This window comes from Haliaeetus albicilla, chromosome 25 (assembly GCF_947461875.1).
Source record: "Haliaeetus albicilla chromosome 25, bHalAlb1.1, whole genome shotgun sequence".
Classification (NCBI taxonomy): Eukaryota; Metazoa; Chordata; class Aves; order Accipitriformes; family Accipitridae; genus Haliaeetus; species Haliaeetus albicilla.
Window position 1 is genome coordinate 12,416,290 of NC_091507.1, and position 15,104 is coordinate 12,431,393.

A 15,104-nucleotide genomic window follows, 5' to 3' on the forward strand; every position below is an offset into this window, starting at 1 on the left:
GTTGCTGGTCTTCACCTTCCCCGGGCAGCCTAGTCACAGGCACAACAGCTTTTGGGATCTGTGCTTGCCCAGAGAAGGAACAGCTCACGGTGCGCATCCTCGGCAGAGCCTGTTCCCGAAAAGGCAAACGTCTGGCTCCTTGTCCCACACGGAAGGTGGCAGCCCTGAAAGCTGTTGCTGGTCTTCACCTTCCCCGGGCAGCCTACTCACAGGCACAACCGCACTGGGAATCTCTGCTTTCCCAAAGATGCAATCTCTCACGGTGCGCATCCTCGGCAGAGCCTGTTCCCGAAAAGGCAAACGTCCGGCTCCTTGTCCCACACGGAAGGTGGCAGCCCTGAAAGCTGTTGCTGGTCTTCACCTTCCCCGGGCAGCCTACTCACAGGCACAACCGCACTGGGAATCTCTGCTTTCCCAAAGATGCAATCTCTCACGGTGCGCATCCTCGGCAGAGCCTGTTCCCGAAAAGGCAAACGTCCGGCTCCTTGTCCCACACGGAAGGTGGCAGCCCTGAAAGCTGTTGCTGGTCTTCACCTTCCCCGGGCAGCCTACTCACAGGCACAACCGCACTGGGAATCTCTGCTTTCCCAAAGACGCAATCTCTCACGGTGCGCATCCTCGGCAGAGCCTGTTCCCGAAAAGGCAAACGTCCGGCTCCTTGTCCCACACGGAAGGTGGCAGCCCTGAAAGCTGTTGCTGGTCTTCACCTTCCCCGGGCAGCCTACTCACAGGCACAACCGCACTGGGAATCTCTGCTTTCCCAAAGACGCAATCTCTCACGGTGCGCATCCTCGGCAGAGCCTGTTCCCGAAAAGGCAAACGTCCGGCTCCTTGTCCCACACGGAAGGTGGCAGCCCTGAAAGCTGTTGCTGGTCTTCACCTTCCCCGGGCAGCCTAGTCACAGGCACAACAGGTTTTGGGATCTGTGCTTGCCCAGAGAAGGAACAGCTCACGGTGCGCATCCTCGGCAGAGCCTGTTCCCGAAAAGGCAAACGTCCGGCTCCTTGTCCCACACGGAAGGTGGCAGCCCTGAAAGCTGTTGCTGGTCTTCACCTTCCCCGGGCAGCCTACTCACAGGCACAACCGCACTGGGAATCTCTGCTTTCCCAAAGAGGCAATCTCTCACGGTGCGCATCCTCGGCAGAGCCTGTTCCCGAAAAGGCAAACGTCCGGCTCCTTGTCCCACACGGAAGGTGGCAGCCCTGAAAGCTGTTGCTGGTCTTCACCTTCCCCGGGCAGCCTACTCACAGGCACAACCGCACTGGGAATCTCTGCTTTCCCAAAGACGCAATCTCTCACGGTGCGCATCCTCGGCAGAGCCTGTTCCCGAAAAGGCAAACGTCCGGCTCCTTGTCCCACACGGAAGGTGGCAGCCCTGAAAGCTGTTGCTGGTCTTCACCTTCCCCGGGCAGCCTAGTCACAGGCACAACCGCACTGGGAATCTCTGCTTTCCCAAAGACGCAATCTCTCACGGTGCGCATCCTCGGCAGAGCCTGTTCCCGAAAAGGCAAACGTCCGGCTCCTTGTCCCACACGGAAGGTGGCAGCCCTGAAAGCTGTTGCTGGTCTTCACCTTCCCCGGGCAGCCTGTTCACAGGCACAACCGCACTGGGAATCTCTGCTTTCCCAAAGACGCAATCTCTCACGGTGCGCATCCTCGGCAGAGCCTGTTCCCGAAAAGGCAAACGTCCGGCTCCTTGTCCCACACGGAAGGTGGCAGCCCTGAAAGCTGTTGCTGGTCTTCACCTTCCCCGGGCAGCCTGTTCACAGGCACAACAGGTATTCGGATCTGTGCTTGCCCAGAGAAGGAACAGCTCACGGTGCGCATCCTCGGCAGAGCCTGTTCCCGAAAAGGCAAACGTCCGGCTCCTTGTCCCACACGGAAGGTGGCAGCCCTGAAAGCTGTTGCTGGTCTTCACCTTCCCCGGGCAGCCTACTCACAGGCACAACCGCACTGGGAATCTCTGCTTTCCCAAAGACGCAATCTCTCACGGTGCGCATCCTCGGCAGAGCCTGTTCCCGAAAAGGCAAACGTCCGGCTCCTTGTCCCACACGGAAGGTGGCAGCCCTGAAAGCTGTTGCTGGTCTTCACCTTCCCCGGGCAGCCTACTCACAGGCACAACCGCACTGGGAATCTCTGCTTTCCCAAAGACGCAATCTCTCACGGTGCGCATCCTCGGCAGAGCCTGTTCCCGAAAAGGCAAACGTCCGGCTCCTTGTCCCACACGGAAGGTGGCAGCCCTGAAAGCTGTTGCTGGTCTTCACCTTCCCCGGGCAGCCTAGTCACAGGCACAACCGCACTGGGAATCTCTGCTTTCCCAAAGACGCAATCTCTCACGGTGCGCATCCTCGGCAGAGCCTGTTCCCGAAAAGGCAAACGTCCGGCTCCTTGTCCCACACGGAAGGTGGCAGCCCTGAAAGCTGTTGCTGGTCTTCACCTTCCCCGGGCAGCCTACTCACAGGCACAACCGCACTGGGAATCTCTGCTTTCCCAAAGACGCAATCTCTCACGGTGCGCATCCTCGGCAGAGCCTGTTCCCGAAAAGGCAAACGTCCGTCTCCTTGTCCCACACGGAAGGTGGCAGCCCTGAAAGCTGTTGCTGGTCTTCACCTTCCCCGGGCAGCCTGTTCACAGGCACAACAGGTATTCGGATCTGTGCTTGCCCAGAGAAGGAACAGCTCACGGTGCGCATCCTCGGCAGAGCCTGTTCCCGAAAAGGCAAACGTCCGGCTCCTTGTCCCACACGGAAGGTGGCAGCCCTGAAAGCTGTTGCTGGTCTTCACCTTCCCCGGGCAGCCTAGTCACAGGCACAACCGCACTGGGAATCTCTGCTTTCCCAAAGACGCAATCTCTCACGCTGCGCATCCTCGGCAGAGCCTGTTCCCGAAAAGGCAAACGTCCGGCTCCTTGTCCCACACGGAAGGTGGCAGCCCTGAAAGCTGTTGCTGGTCTTCACCTTCCCCGGGCAGCCTAGTCACAGGCACAACCGCACTGGGAATCTCTGCTTTCCCAAAGACGCAATCTCTCACGGTGCGCATCCTCGGCAGAGCCTGTTCCCGAAAAGGCAAACGTCCGGCTCCTTGTCCCACACGGAAGGTGGCAGCCCTGAAAGCTGTTGCTGGTCTTCACCTTCCCCGGGCAGCCTACTCACAGGCACAACCGCACTGGGAATCTCTGCTTTCCCAAAGACGCAATCTCTCACGGTGCGCATCCTCGGCAGAGCCTGTTCCCGAAAAGGCAAACGTCCGGCTCCTTGTCCCACACGGAAGGTGGCAGCCCTGAAAGCTGTTGCTGGTCTTCACCTTCCCCGGGCAGCCTACTCACAGGCACAACCGCACTGGGAATCTCTGCTTTCCCAAAGACGCAATCTCTCACGGTGCGCATCCTCGGCAGAGCCTGTTCCCGAAAAGGCAAACGTCCGGCTCCTTGTCCCACACGGAAGGTGGCAGCCCTGAAAGCTGTTGCTGGTCTTCACCTTCCCCGGGCAGCCTGTTCACAGGCACAACAGGTATTCGGATCTGTGCTTGCCCAGAGAAGGAACAGCTCACGGTGCGCATCCTCGGCAGAGCCTGTTCCCGAAAAGGCAAACGTCCGGCTCCTTGTCCCACACGGAAGGTGGCAGCCCTGAAAGCTGTTGCTGGTCTTCACCTTCCCCGGGCAGCCTACTCACAGGCACAACCGCACTGGGAATCTCTGCTTTCCCAAAGACGCAATCTCTCACGGTGCGCATCCTCGGCAGAGCCTGTTCCCGAAAAGGCAAACGTCCGGCTCCTTGTCCCACACGGAAGGTGGCAGCCCTGAAAGCTGTTGCTGGTCTTCACCTTCCCCGGGCAGCCTACTCACAGGCACAACCGCACTGGGAATCTCTGCTTTCCCAAAGACGCAATCTCTCACGGTGCGCATCCTCGGCAGAGCCTGTTCCCGAAAAGGCAAACGTCCGGCTCCTTGTCCCACACGGAAGGTGGCAGCCCTGAAAGCTGTTGCTGGTCTTCACCTTCCCCGGGCAGCCTGTTCACAGGCACAACAGGTATTCGGATCTGTGCTTGCCCAGAGAAGGAACAGCTCACGGTGCGCATCCTCGGCAGAGCCTGTTCCCGAAAAGGCAAACGTCCGGCTCCTTGTCCCACACGGAAGGTGGCAGCCCTGAAAGCTGTTGCTGGTCTTCACCTTCCCCGGGCAGCCTAGTCACAGGCACAACCGCACTGGGAATCTCTGCTTTCCCAAAGACGCAATCTCTCACGGTGCGCATCCTCGGCAGAGCCTGTTCCCGAAAAGGCAAACGTCCGGCTCCTTGTCCCACACGGAAGGTGGCAGCCCTGAAAGCTGTTGCTGGTCTTCACCTTCCCCGGGCAGCCTACTCACAGGCACAACCGCACTGGGAATCTCTGCTTTCCCAAAGACGCAATCTCTCACGGTGCGCATCCTCGGCAGAGCCTGTTCCCGAAAAGGCAAACGTCCGGCTCCTTGTCCCACACGGAAGGTGGCAGCCCTGAAAGCTGTTGCTGGTCTTCACCTTCCCCGGGCAGCCTAGTCACAGGCACAAGCGCACTGGGAATCTCTGCTTTCCCAAAGACGCAATCTCTCACGGTGCGCATCCTCGGCAGAGCCTGTTCCCGAAAAGGCAAACGTCCGGCTCCTTGTCCCACACGGAAGGTGGCAGCCCTGAAAGCTGTTGCTGGTCTTCACCTTCCCCGGGCAGCCTGTTCACAGGCACAACAGGTATTCGGATCTGTGCTTGCCCAGAGAAGGAACAGCTCACGGTGCGCATCCTCGGCAGAGCCTGTTCCCGAAAAGGCAAACGTCCGGCTCCTTGTCCCACACGGAAGGTGGCAGCCCTGAAAGCTGTTGCTGGTCTTCACCTTCCCCGGGCAGCCTAGTCACAGGCACAACCGCACTGGGAATCTCTGCTTTCCCAAAGACGCAATCTCTCACGGTGCGCATCCTCGGCAGAGCCTGTTCCCGAAAAGGCAAACGTCCGGCTCCTTGTCCCACACGGAAGGTGGCAGCCCTGAAAGCTGTTGCTGGTCTTCACCTTCCCCGGGCAGCCTACTCACAGGCACAACCGCACTGGGAATCTCTGCTTTCCCAAAGACGCAATCTCTCACGGTGCGCATCCTCGGCAGAGCCTGTTCCCGAAAAGGCAAACGTCCGGCTCCTTGTCCCACACGGAAGGTGGCAGCCCTGAAAGCTGTTGCTGGTCTTCACCTTCCCCGGGCAGCCTATTCACAGGCACAACAGCTTTTGGGATCTGTGCTTGCCCAGAGAAGGAACAGCTCACGGTGCGCATCCTCGGCAGAGCCTGTTCCCGAAAAGGCAAACGTCCGGCTCCTTGTCCCACACGGAAGGTGGCAGCCCTGAAAGCTGTTGCTGGTCTTCACCTTCCCCGGGCAGCCTACTCACAGGCACAACCGCACTGGGAATTTCTGCTTTCCCAAAGATGCAATCTCTCACGGTGCGCATCCTCGGCAGAGCCTGTTCCCGAAAAGGCAAACGTCCGGCTCCTTGTCCCACACGGAAGGTGGCAGCCCTGAAAGCTGTTGCTGGTCTTCACCTTCCCCGGGCAGCCTACTCACAGGCACAACCGCACTGGGAATCTCTGCTTTCCCAAAGATGCAATCTCTCACGGTGCGCATCCTCGGCAGAGCCTGTTCCCGAAAAGGCAAACGTCCGGCTCCTTGTCCCACACGGAAGGTGGCAGCCCTGAAAGCTGTTGCTGGTCTTCACCTTCCCCTGGCAGCCTATTCATAGGCACAACAGGTATTCGGATCTGTGCTTGCCCAGAGAAGGAACAGCTCACGGTGCGCATCCTCGGCAGAGCCTGTTCCCGAAAAGGCAAACGTCCGGCTCCTTGTCCCACACGGAAGGTGGCAGCCCTGAAAGCTGTTGCTGGTCTTCACCTTCCCCGGGCAGCCTAGTCACAGGCACAACCGCACTGGGAATCTCTGCTTTCCCAAAGATGCAATCTCTCACGGTGCGCATCCTCGGCAGAGCCTGTTCCCGAAAAGGCAAACGTCCGGCTCCTTGTCCCACACGGAAGGTGGCAGCCCTGAAAGCTGTTGCTGGTCTTCACCTTCCCCGGGCAGCCTACTCACAGGCACAACCGCACTGGGTATCTCTGCTTTCCCAAAGACGCAATCTCTCACGGTGCGCATCCTCGGCAGAGCCTGTTCCCGAAAAGGCAAACGTCCGGCTCCTTGTCCCACACGGAAGGTGGCAGCCCTGAAAGCTGTTGCTGGTCTTCACCTTCCCCGGGCAGCCTAGTCACAGGCACAACCGCACTGGGAATCTCTGCTTTCCCAAAGACGCAATCTCTCACGGTGCGCATCCTCGGCAGAGCCTGTTCCCGAAAAGGCAAACGTCCGGCTCCTTGTCCCACACGGAAGGTGGCAGCCCTGAAAGCTGTTGCTGGTCTTCACCTTCCCCGGGCAGCCTACTCACAGGCACAACCGCACTGGGACTCTCTGCTTTCCCAAAGACGCAATCTCTCACGGTGCGCATCCTCGGCAGAGCCTGTTCCCGAAAAGGCAAACGTCCGGCTCCTTGTCCCACACGGAAGGTGGCAGCCCTGAAAGCTGTTGCTGGTCTTCACCTTCCCCGGGCAGCCTGTTCACAGGCACAACAGGTATTCGGATCTGTGCTTGCCCAGAGAAGGAACAGCTCACGGTGCGCATCCTCGGCAGAGCCTGTTCCCGAAAAGGCAAACGTCCGGCTCCTTGTCCCACACGGAAGGTGGCAGCCCTGAAAGCTGTTGCTGGTCTTCACCTTCCCCGGGCAGCCTACTCACAGGCACAACCGCACTGGGAATCTCTGCTTTCCCAAAGACGCAATCTCTCACGCTGCGCATCCTCGGCAGAGCCTGTTCCCGAAAAGGCAAACGTCCGGCTCCTTGTCCCACACGGAAGGTGGCAGCCCTGAAAGCTGTTGCTGGTCTTCACCTTCCCCGGGCAGCCTAGTCACAGGCACAACCGCACTGGGAATCTCTGCTTTCCCAAAGACGCAATCTCTCACGGTGCGCATCCTCGGCAGAGCCTGTTCCCGAAAAGGCAAACGTCCGGCTCCTTGTCCCACACGGAAGGTGGCAGCCCTGAAAGCTGTTGCTGGTCTTCACCTTCCCCGGGCAGCCTAGTCACAGGCACAACAGCTTTTGGGATCTGTGCTTGCCCAGAGAAGGAACAGCTCACGGTGCGCATCCTCGGCAGAGCCTGTTCCCGAAAAGGCAAACGTCTGGCTCCTTGTCCCACACGGAAGGTGGCAGCCCTTAAAGCTGTTGCTGGTCTTCACCTTCCCCGGGCAGCCTACTCACAGGCACAACCGCACTGGGAATCTCTGCTTTCCCAAAGATGCAATCTCTCACGGTGCGCATCCTCGGCAGAGCCTGTTCCCGAAAAGGCAAACGTCCGGCTCCTTGTCCCACACGGAAGGTGGCAGCCCTGAAAGCTGTTGCTGGTCTTCACCTTCCCCGGGCAGCCTACTCACAGGCACAACCGCACTGGGAATCTCTGCTTTCCCAAAGATGCAATCTCTCACGGTGCGCATCCTCGGCAGAGCCTGTTCCCGAAAAGGCAAACGTCCGGCTCCTTGTCCCACACGGAAGGTGGCAGCCCTGAAAGCTGTTGCTGGTCTTCACCTTCCCCGGGCAGCCTATTCATAGGCACAACAGGTATTCGGATCTGTGCTTGCCCAGAGAAGGAACAGCTCACGGTGCGCATCCTCGGCAGAGCCTGTTCCCGAAAAGGCAAACGTCCGGCTCCTTGTCCCACACGGAAGGTGGCAGCCCTGAAAGCTGTTGCTGGTCTTCACCTTCCCCGGGCAGCCTAGTCACAGGCACAACCGCACTGGGAATCTCTGCTTTCCCAAAGACGCAATCTCTCACGGTGCGCATCCTCGGCAGAGCCTGTTCCCGAAAAGGCAAACGTCCGGCTCCTTGTCCCACACGGAAGGTGGCAGCCCTGAAAGCTGTTGCTGGTCTTCACCTTCCCCGGGCAGCCTACTCACAGGCACAACCGCACTGGGACTCTCTGCTTTCCCAAAGACGCAATCTCTCACGGTGCGCATCCTCGGCAGAGCCTGTTCCCGAAAAGGCAAACGTCCGGCTCCTTGTCCCACACGGAAGGTGGCAGCCCTGAAAGCTGTTGCTGGTCTTCACCTTCCCCGGGCAGCCTACTCACAGGCACAACAGCTTTTGGGATCTGTGCTTGCCCAGAGAAGGAACAGCTCACGGTGCGCATCCTCGGCAGAGCCTGTTCCCGAAAAGGCAAACGTCCGGCTCCTTGTCCCACACGGAAGGTGGCAGCCCTGAAAGCTGTTGCTGGTCTTCACCTTCCCCGGGCAGCCTACTCACAGGCACAACCGCACTGGGAATCTCTGCTTTCCCAAAGACGCAATCTCTCACGGTGCGCATCCTCGGCAGAGCCTGTTCCCGAAAAGGCAAACGTCCGGCTCCTTGTCCCACACGGAAGGTGGCAGCCCTGAAAGCTGTTGCTGGTCTTCACCTTCCCCGGGCAGCCTACTCACAGGCACAACCGCACTGGGTATCTCTGCTTTCCCAAAGACGCAATCTCTCACGGTGCGCATCCTCGGCAGAGCCTCTTCCCGAAAAGGCAAACGTCCGGCTCCTTGTCCCACACGGAAGGTGGCAGCCCTGAAAGCTGTTGCTGGTCTTCACCTTCCCCGGGCAGCCTAGTCACAGGCACAACCGCACTGGGAATCTCTGCTTTCCCAAAGACGCAATCTCTCACGGTGCGCATCCTCGGCAGAGCCTGTTCCCGAAAAGGCAAACGTCCGGCTCCTTGTCCCACACGGAAGGTGGCAGCCCTGAAAGCTGTTGCTGGTCTTCACCTTCCCCGGGCAGCCTACTCACAGGCACAACCGCACTGGGACTCTCTGCTTTCCCAAAGACGCAATCTCTCACGGTGCGCATCCTCGGCAGAGCCTGTTCCCGAAAAGGCAAACGTCCGGCTCCTTGTCCCACACGGAAGGTGGCAGCCCTGAAAGCTGTTGCTGGTCTTCACCTTCCCCGGGCAGCCTAGTCACAGGCACAACCGCACTGGGAATCTCTGCTTTCCCAAAGACGCAATCTCTCACGGTGCGCATCCTCGGCAGAGCCTGTTCCCGAAAAGGCAAACGTCCGGCTCCTTGTCCCACACGGAAGGTGGCAGCCCTGAAAGCTGTTGCTGGTCTTCACCTTCCCCGGGCAGCCTATTCATAGGCACAACAGGTATTCGGATCTGTGCTTGCCCAGAGAAGGAACAGCTCACGGTGCGCATCCTCGGCAGAGCCTGTTCCCGAAAAGGCAAACGTCCGGCTCCTTGTCCCACACGGAAGGTGGCAGCCCTGAAAGCTGTTGCTGGTCTTCACCTTCCCCGGGCAGCCTGTTCACAGGCACAACCGCACTGGGAATCTCTGCTTTCCCAAAGACGCAATCTCTCACGGTGCGCATCCTCGGCAGAGCCTGTTCCCGAAAAGGCAAACGTCCGGCTCCTTGTCCCACACGGAAGGTGGCAGCCCTGAAAGCTGTTGCTGGTCTTCACCTTCCCCGGGCAGCCTACTCACAGGCACAACCGCACTGGGAATCTCTGCTTTCCCAAAGACGCAATCTCTCATGGTGCGCATCCTCGGCAGAGCCTGTTCCCGAAAAGGCAAACGTCCGGCTCCTTGTCCCACACGGAAGGTGGCAGCCCTGAAAGCTGTTGCTGGTCTTCACCTTCCCCGGGCAGCCTAGTCACAGGCACAACAGGTTTTGGGATCTGTGCTTGCCCAGAGAAGGAACAGCTCACGGTGCGCATCCTCGGCAGAGCCTGTTCCCGAAAAGGCAAACGTCCGGCTCCTTGTCCCACACGGAAGGTGGCAGCCCTGAAAGCTGTTGCTGGTCTTCACCTTCCCCGGGCAGCCTAGTCACAGGCACAACAGGTTTTGGGATCTGTGCTTGCCCAGAGAAGGAACAGCTCACGGTGCGCATCCTCGGCAGAGCCTGTTCCCGAAAAGGCAAACGTCCGGCTCCTTGTCCCACACGGAAGGTGGCAGCCCTGAAAGCTGTTGCTGGTCTTCACCTTCCCCGGGCAGCCTAGTCACAGGCACAAAGGGTTTTGGGATCTGTGCTTTCCCAAAGACGCAATCTCTCACGGTGCGCATCCTCGGCAGAGCCTGTTCCCGAAAAGGCAAACGTCCGGCTCCTTGTCCCACACGGAAGGTGGCAGCCCTGAAAGCCGTTGCTGGTCTTCACCTTCCCCGGGCAGCCTAGTCACAGGCACAACCGCACTGGGACTCTCTGCTTTCCCAAAGACGCAATCTCTCACGGTGCGCATCCTCGGCAGAGCCTGTTCCCGAAAAGGCAAACGTCCGGCTCCTTGTCCCACACGGAAGGTGGCAGCCCTGAAAGCTGTTGCTGGTCTTCACCTTCCCCGGGCAGCCTATTCATAGGCACAACAGGTATTCGGATCTGTGCTTGCCCAGAGAAGGAACAGCTCACGGTGCGCATCCTCGGCAGAGCCTGTTCCCGAAAAGGCAAACGTCCGGCTCCTTGTCCCACACGGAAGGTGGCAGCCCTGAAAGCTGTTGCTGGTCTTCACCTTCCCCGGGCAGCCTACTCACAGGCACAACCGCCCTGGGAATCTCTGCTTTCCCAAAGACGCAATCTCTCACGGTGCGCATCCTCGGCAGAGCCTGTTCCCGAAAAGGCAAACGTCCGGCTCCTTGTCCCACACGGAAGGTGGCAGCCCTGAAAGCTGTTGCTGGTCTTCACCTTCCCCGGGCAGCCTAGTCACAGGCACAACCGCACTGGGAATCTCTGCTTTCCCAAAGACGCAATCTCTCACGGTGCGCATCCTCGGCAGAGCCTGTTCCCGAAAAGGCAAACGTCCGGCTCCTTGTCCCACACGGAAGGTGGCAGCCCTGAAAGCTGTTGCTGGTCTTCACCTTCCCCGGGCAGCCTATTCATAGGCACAACAGGTATTCGGATCTGTGCTTGCCCAGAGAAGGAACAGCTCACGGTGCGCATCCTCGGCAGAGCCTGTTCCCGAAAAGGCAAACGTCCGGCTCCTTGTCCCACACGGAAGGTGGCAGCCCTGAAAGCTGTTGCTGGTCTTCACCTTCCCCGGGCAGCCTGTTCACAGGCACAACCGCACTGGGAATCTCTGCTTTCCCAAAGACGCAATCTCTCACGGTGCGCATCCTCGGCAGAGCCTGTTCCCGAAAAGGCAAACGTCCGGCTCCTTGTCCCACACGGAAGGTGGCAGCCCTGAAAGCTGTTGCTGGTCTTCACCTTCCCCGGGCAGCCTGTTCACAGGCACAACAGGTATTCGGATCTGTGCTTGCCCAGAGAAGGAACAGCTCACGGTGCGCATCCTCGGCAGAGCCTGTTCCCGAAAAGGCAAACGTCCGGCTCCTTGTCCCACACGGAAGGTGGCAGCCCTGAAAGCTGTTGCTGGTCTTCACCTTCCCCGGGCAGCCTGTTCACAGGCACAACAGGTTTTGGGATCTGTGCTTGCCCAGAGAAGGAACAGCTCACGGTGCGCATCCTCGGCAGAGCCTGTTCCCGAAAAGGCAAACGTCCGGCTCCTTGTCCCACACGGAAGGTGGCAGCCCTGAAAGCTCTTGCTGGTCTTAACCTTCCCCGGGCAGCCTAGTCACAGGCACAACAGGTTTTGGGATCTGTGCTTGCTCAGAGAAGGAACAGCTCACGGTGCGCATCCTCGGCAGAGCCTGTTCCCGAAAAGGCAAACGTCCGGCTCCTTGTCCCACACGGAAGGTGGCAGCCCTGAAAGCTGTTGCTGGTCTTCACCTTCCCCAGGCAGCCTAGTCACAGGCACAACCGCACTGGGAATCTGTGCTTTCCCAAAGACGCAATCTCTCACGGTGCGCATCCTCGGCAGAGCCTGTTCCCGAAAAGGCAAACGTCCGGCTCCTTGTCCCACACGGAAGGTGGCAGCCCTGAAAGCCGTTGCTGGTCTTCACCTTCCCCGGGCAGCCTAGTCACAGGCACAACCGCACTGGGACTCTCTGCTTTCCCAAAGACGCAATCTCTCACGGTGCGCATCCTCGGCAGAGCCTGTTCCCGAAAAGGCAAACGTCCGGCTCCTTGTCCCACACGGAAGGTGGCAGCCCTGAAAGCTGTTGCTGGTCTTCACCTTCCCCGGGCAGCCTACTCACAGGCACAACCGCACTGGGAATCTCTGCTTTCCCAAAGACGCAATCTCTCACGGTGCGCATCCTCGGCAGAGCCTGTTCCCGAAAAGGCAAACGTCCGGCTCCTTGTCCCACACGGAAGGTGGCAGCCCTGAAAGCTGTTGCTGGTCTTCACCTTCCCCGGGCAGCCTAGTCACAGGCACAACCGCACTGGGAATCTCTGCTTTCCCAAAGACGCAATCTCTCACGGTGCGCATCCTCGGCAGAGCCTGTTCCCGAAAAGGCAAACGTCCGGCTCCTTGTCCCACACGGAAGGTGGCAGCCCTGAAAGCTGTTGCTGGTCTTCACCTTCCCCGGGCAGCCTATTCATAGGCACAACAGGTATTCGGATCTGTGCTTGCCCAGAGAAGGAACAGCTCACGGTGCGCATCCTCGGCAGAGCCTGTTCCCGAAAAGGCAAACGTCCGGCTCCTTGTCCCACACGGAAGGTGGCAGCCCTGAAAGCTGTTGCTGGTCTTCACCTTCCCCGGGCAGCCTGTTCACAGGCACAACCGCACTGGGAATCTCTGCTTTCCCAAAGACGCAATCTCTCACGGTGCGCATCCTCGGCAGAGCCTGTTCCCGAAAAGGCAAACGTCCGGCTCCTTGTCCCACACGGAAGGTGGCAGCCCTGAAAGCTGTTGCTGGTCTTCACCTTCCCCGGGCAGCCTGTTCACAGGCACAACAGGTATTCGGATCTGTGCTTGCCCAGAGAAGGAACAGCTCACGGTGCGCATCCTCGGCAGAGCCTGTTCCCGAAAAGGCAAACGTCCGGCTCCTTGTCCCACACGGAAGGTGGCAGCCCTGAAAGCTGTTGCTGGTCTTCACCTTCCCCGGGCAGCCTGTTCACAGGCACAACAGGTTTTGGGATCTGTGCTTGCCCAGAGAAGGAACAGCTCACGGTGCGCATCCTCGGCAGAGCCTGTTCCCGAAAAGGCAAACGTCCGGCTCCTTGTCCCACACGGAAGGTGGCAGCCCTGAAAGCTGTTGCTGGTCTTCACCTTCCCCGGGCAGCCTACTCACAGGCACAACAGGTTTTGGGATCTGTGCTTGCTCAGAGAAGGAACAGCTCACGGTGCGCATCCTCGGCAGAGCCTGTTCCCGAAAAGGCAAACGTCCGGCTCCTTGTCCCACACGGAAGGTGGCAGCCCTGAAAGCTGTTGCTGGTCTTCACCTTCCCCAGGCAGCCTAGTCACAGGCACAACCGCACTGGGAATCTGTGCTTTCCCAAAGACGCAATCTCTCACGGTGCGCATCCTCGGCAGAGCCTGTTCCCGAAAAGGCAAACGTCCGGCTCCTTGTCCCACACGGAAGGTGGCAGCCCTGAAAGCTCTTGCTGGTCTTCACCTTCCCCGGGCAGCCTAGTCACAGGCACAAAGGGTTTTGGGATCTGTGCTTTCCCAAAGACGCAATCTCTCACGGTGCGCATCCTCGGCAGAGCCTGTTCCCGAAAAGGCAAACGTCCGGCTCCTTGTCCCACACGGAAGGTGGCAGCCCTGAAAGCTGTTGCTGGTCTTCACCTTCCCCGGGCAGCCTAGTCACAGGCACAACCGCACTGGGACTCTCTGCTTTCCCAAAGATGCAATCTCTCACGGTGCGCATCCTCGGCAGAGCCTGTTCCCGAAAAGGCAAACGTCCGGCTCCTTGTCCCACACGGAAGGTGGCAGCCCTGAAAGCTGTTGCTGGTCTTCACCTTCCCCGGGCAGCCTACTCACAGGCACAACAGGTATTCGGATCTGTGCTTGCCCAGAGAAGGAACAGCTCACGGTGCGCATCCTCGGCAGAGCCTGTTCCCGAAAAGGCAAACGTCCGGCTCCTTGTCCCACACGGAAGGTGGCAGCCCTGAAAGCTGTTGCTGGTCTTCACCTTCCCCGGGCAGCCTGTTCACAGGCACAACAGGTTTTGGGATCTGTGCTTGCCCAGAGAAGGAACAGCTCACGGTGCGCATCCTCGGCAGAGCCTGTTCCCGAAAAGGCAAACGTCCGGCTCCTTGTCCCACACGGAAGGTGGCAGCCCTGAAAGCTCTTGCTGGTCTTCACCTTCCCCGGGCAGCCTAGTCACAGGCACAACAGGTTTGGGATCTGTGCTTGCTCAGAGAAGGAACAGCTCACGGTGCGCATCCTCGGCAGAGCCTGTTCCCGAAAAGGCAAACGTCCGGCTCCTTGTCCCACACGGAAGGTGGCAGCCCTGAAAGCTGTTGCTGGTCTTCACCTTCCCCGTGCAGCCTACTCACAGGCACAACCGCACTGGGAATCTCTGCTTTCCCAAAGACGCAATCTCTCACGGTGTGCATCCTCGGCAGAGCCTGTTCCCGAAAAGGCAAACGTCCGGCTCCTTGTCCCACACGGAAGGTGGCAGCCCTGAAAGCTGTTGCTGGTCTTCACCTTCCCCGGGCAGCCTACTCACAGGCACAACCGCACTGGGAATCTCTGCTTTCCCAAAGACGCAATCTCTCACGCTGCGCATCCTCGGCAGAGCCTGTTCCCGAAAAGGCAAACGTCCGGCTCCTTGTCCCACACGGAAGGTGGCAGCCCTGAAAGCTGTTGCTGGTCTTCACCTTCCCCGTGCAGCCTAGTCACAGGCACAACAGGTTTTGGGATCTGTGCTTGCCCAGAGAAGGAACAGCTCACGGTGCGCATCCTCGGCAGAGCCTGTTCCCGAAAAGGCAAACGTCCGGCTCCTTGTCCCACACGGAAGGTGGCAGCCCTGAAAGCTGTTGCTGGTCTTCACCTTCCCCGGGCAGCCTAGTCACAGGCACAAGGGGTTTGGGATCTGTGCTTTCCCAAAGACGCAATCTCTCACGGTGCGCATCCTCGGCAGAGCCTGTTCCCGAAAAGGCAAACGTCCGGCTCCTTGTCCCACACGGAAGGTGGCAGCCCTGAAAGCCGTTGCTGGTCTTCACCTTCCCCGGGCAGCCTACTCACAGGCACAACCGCACTGGG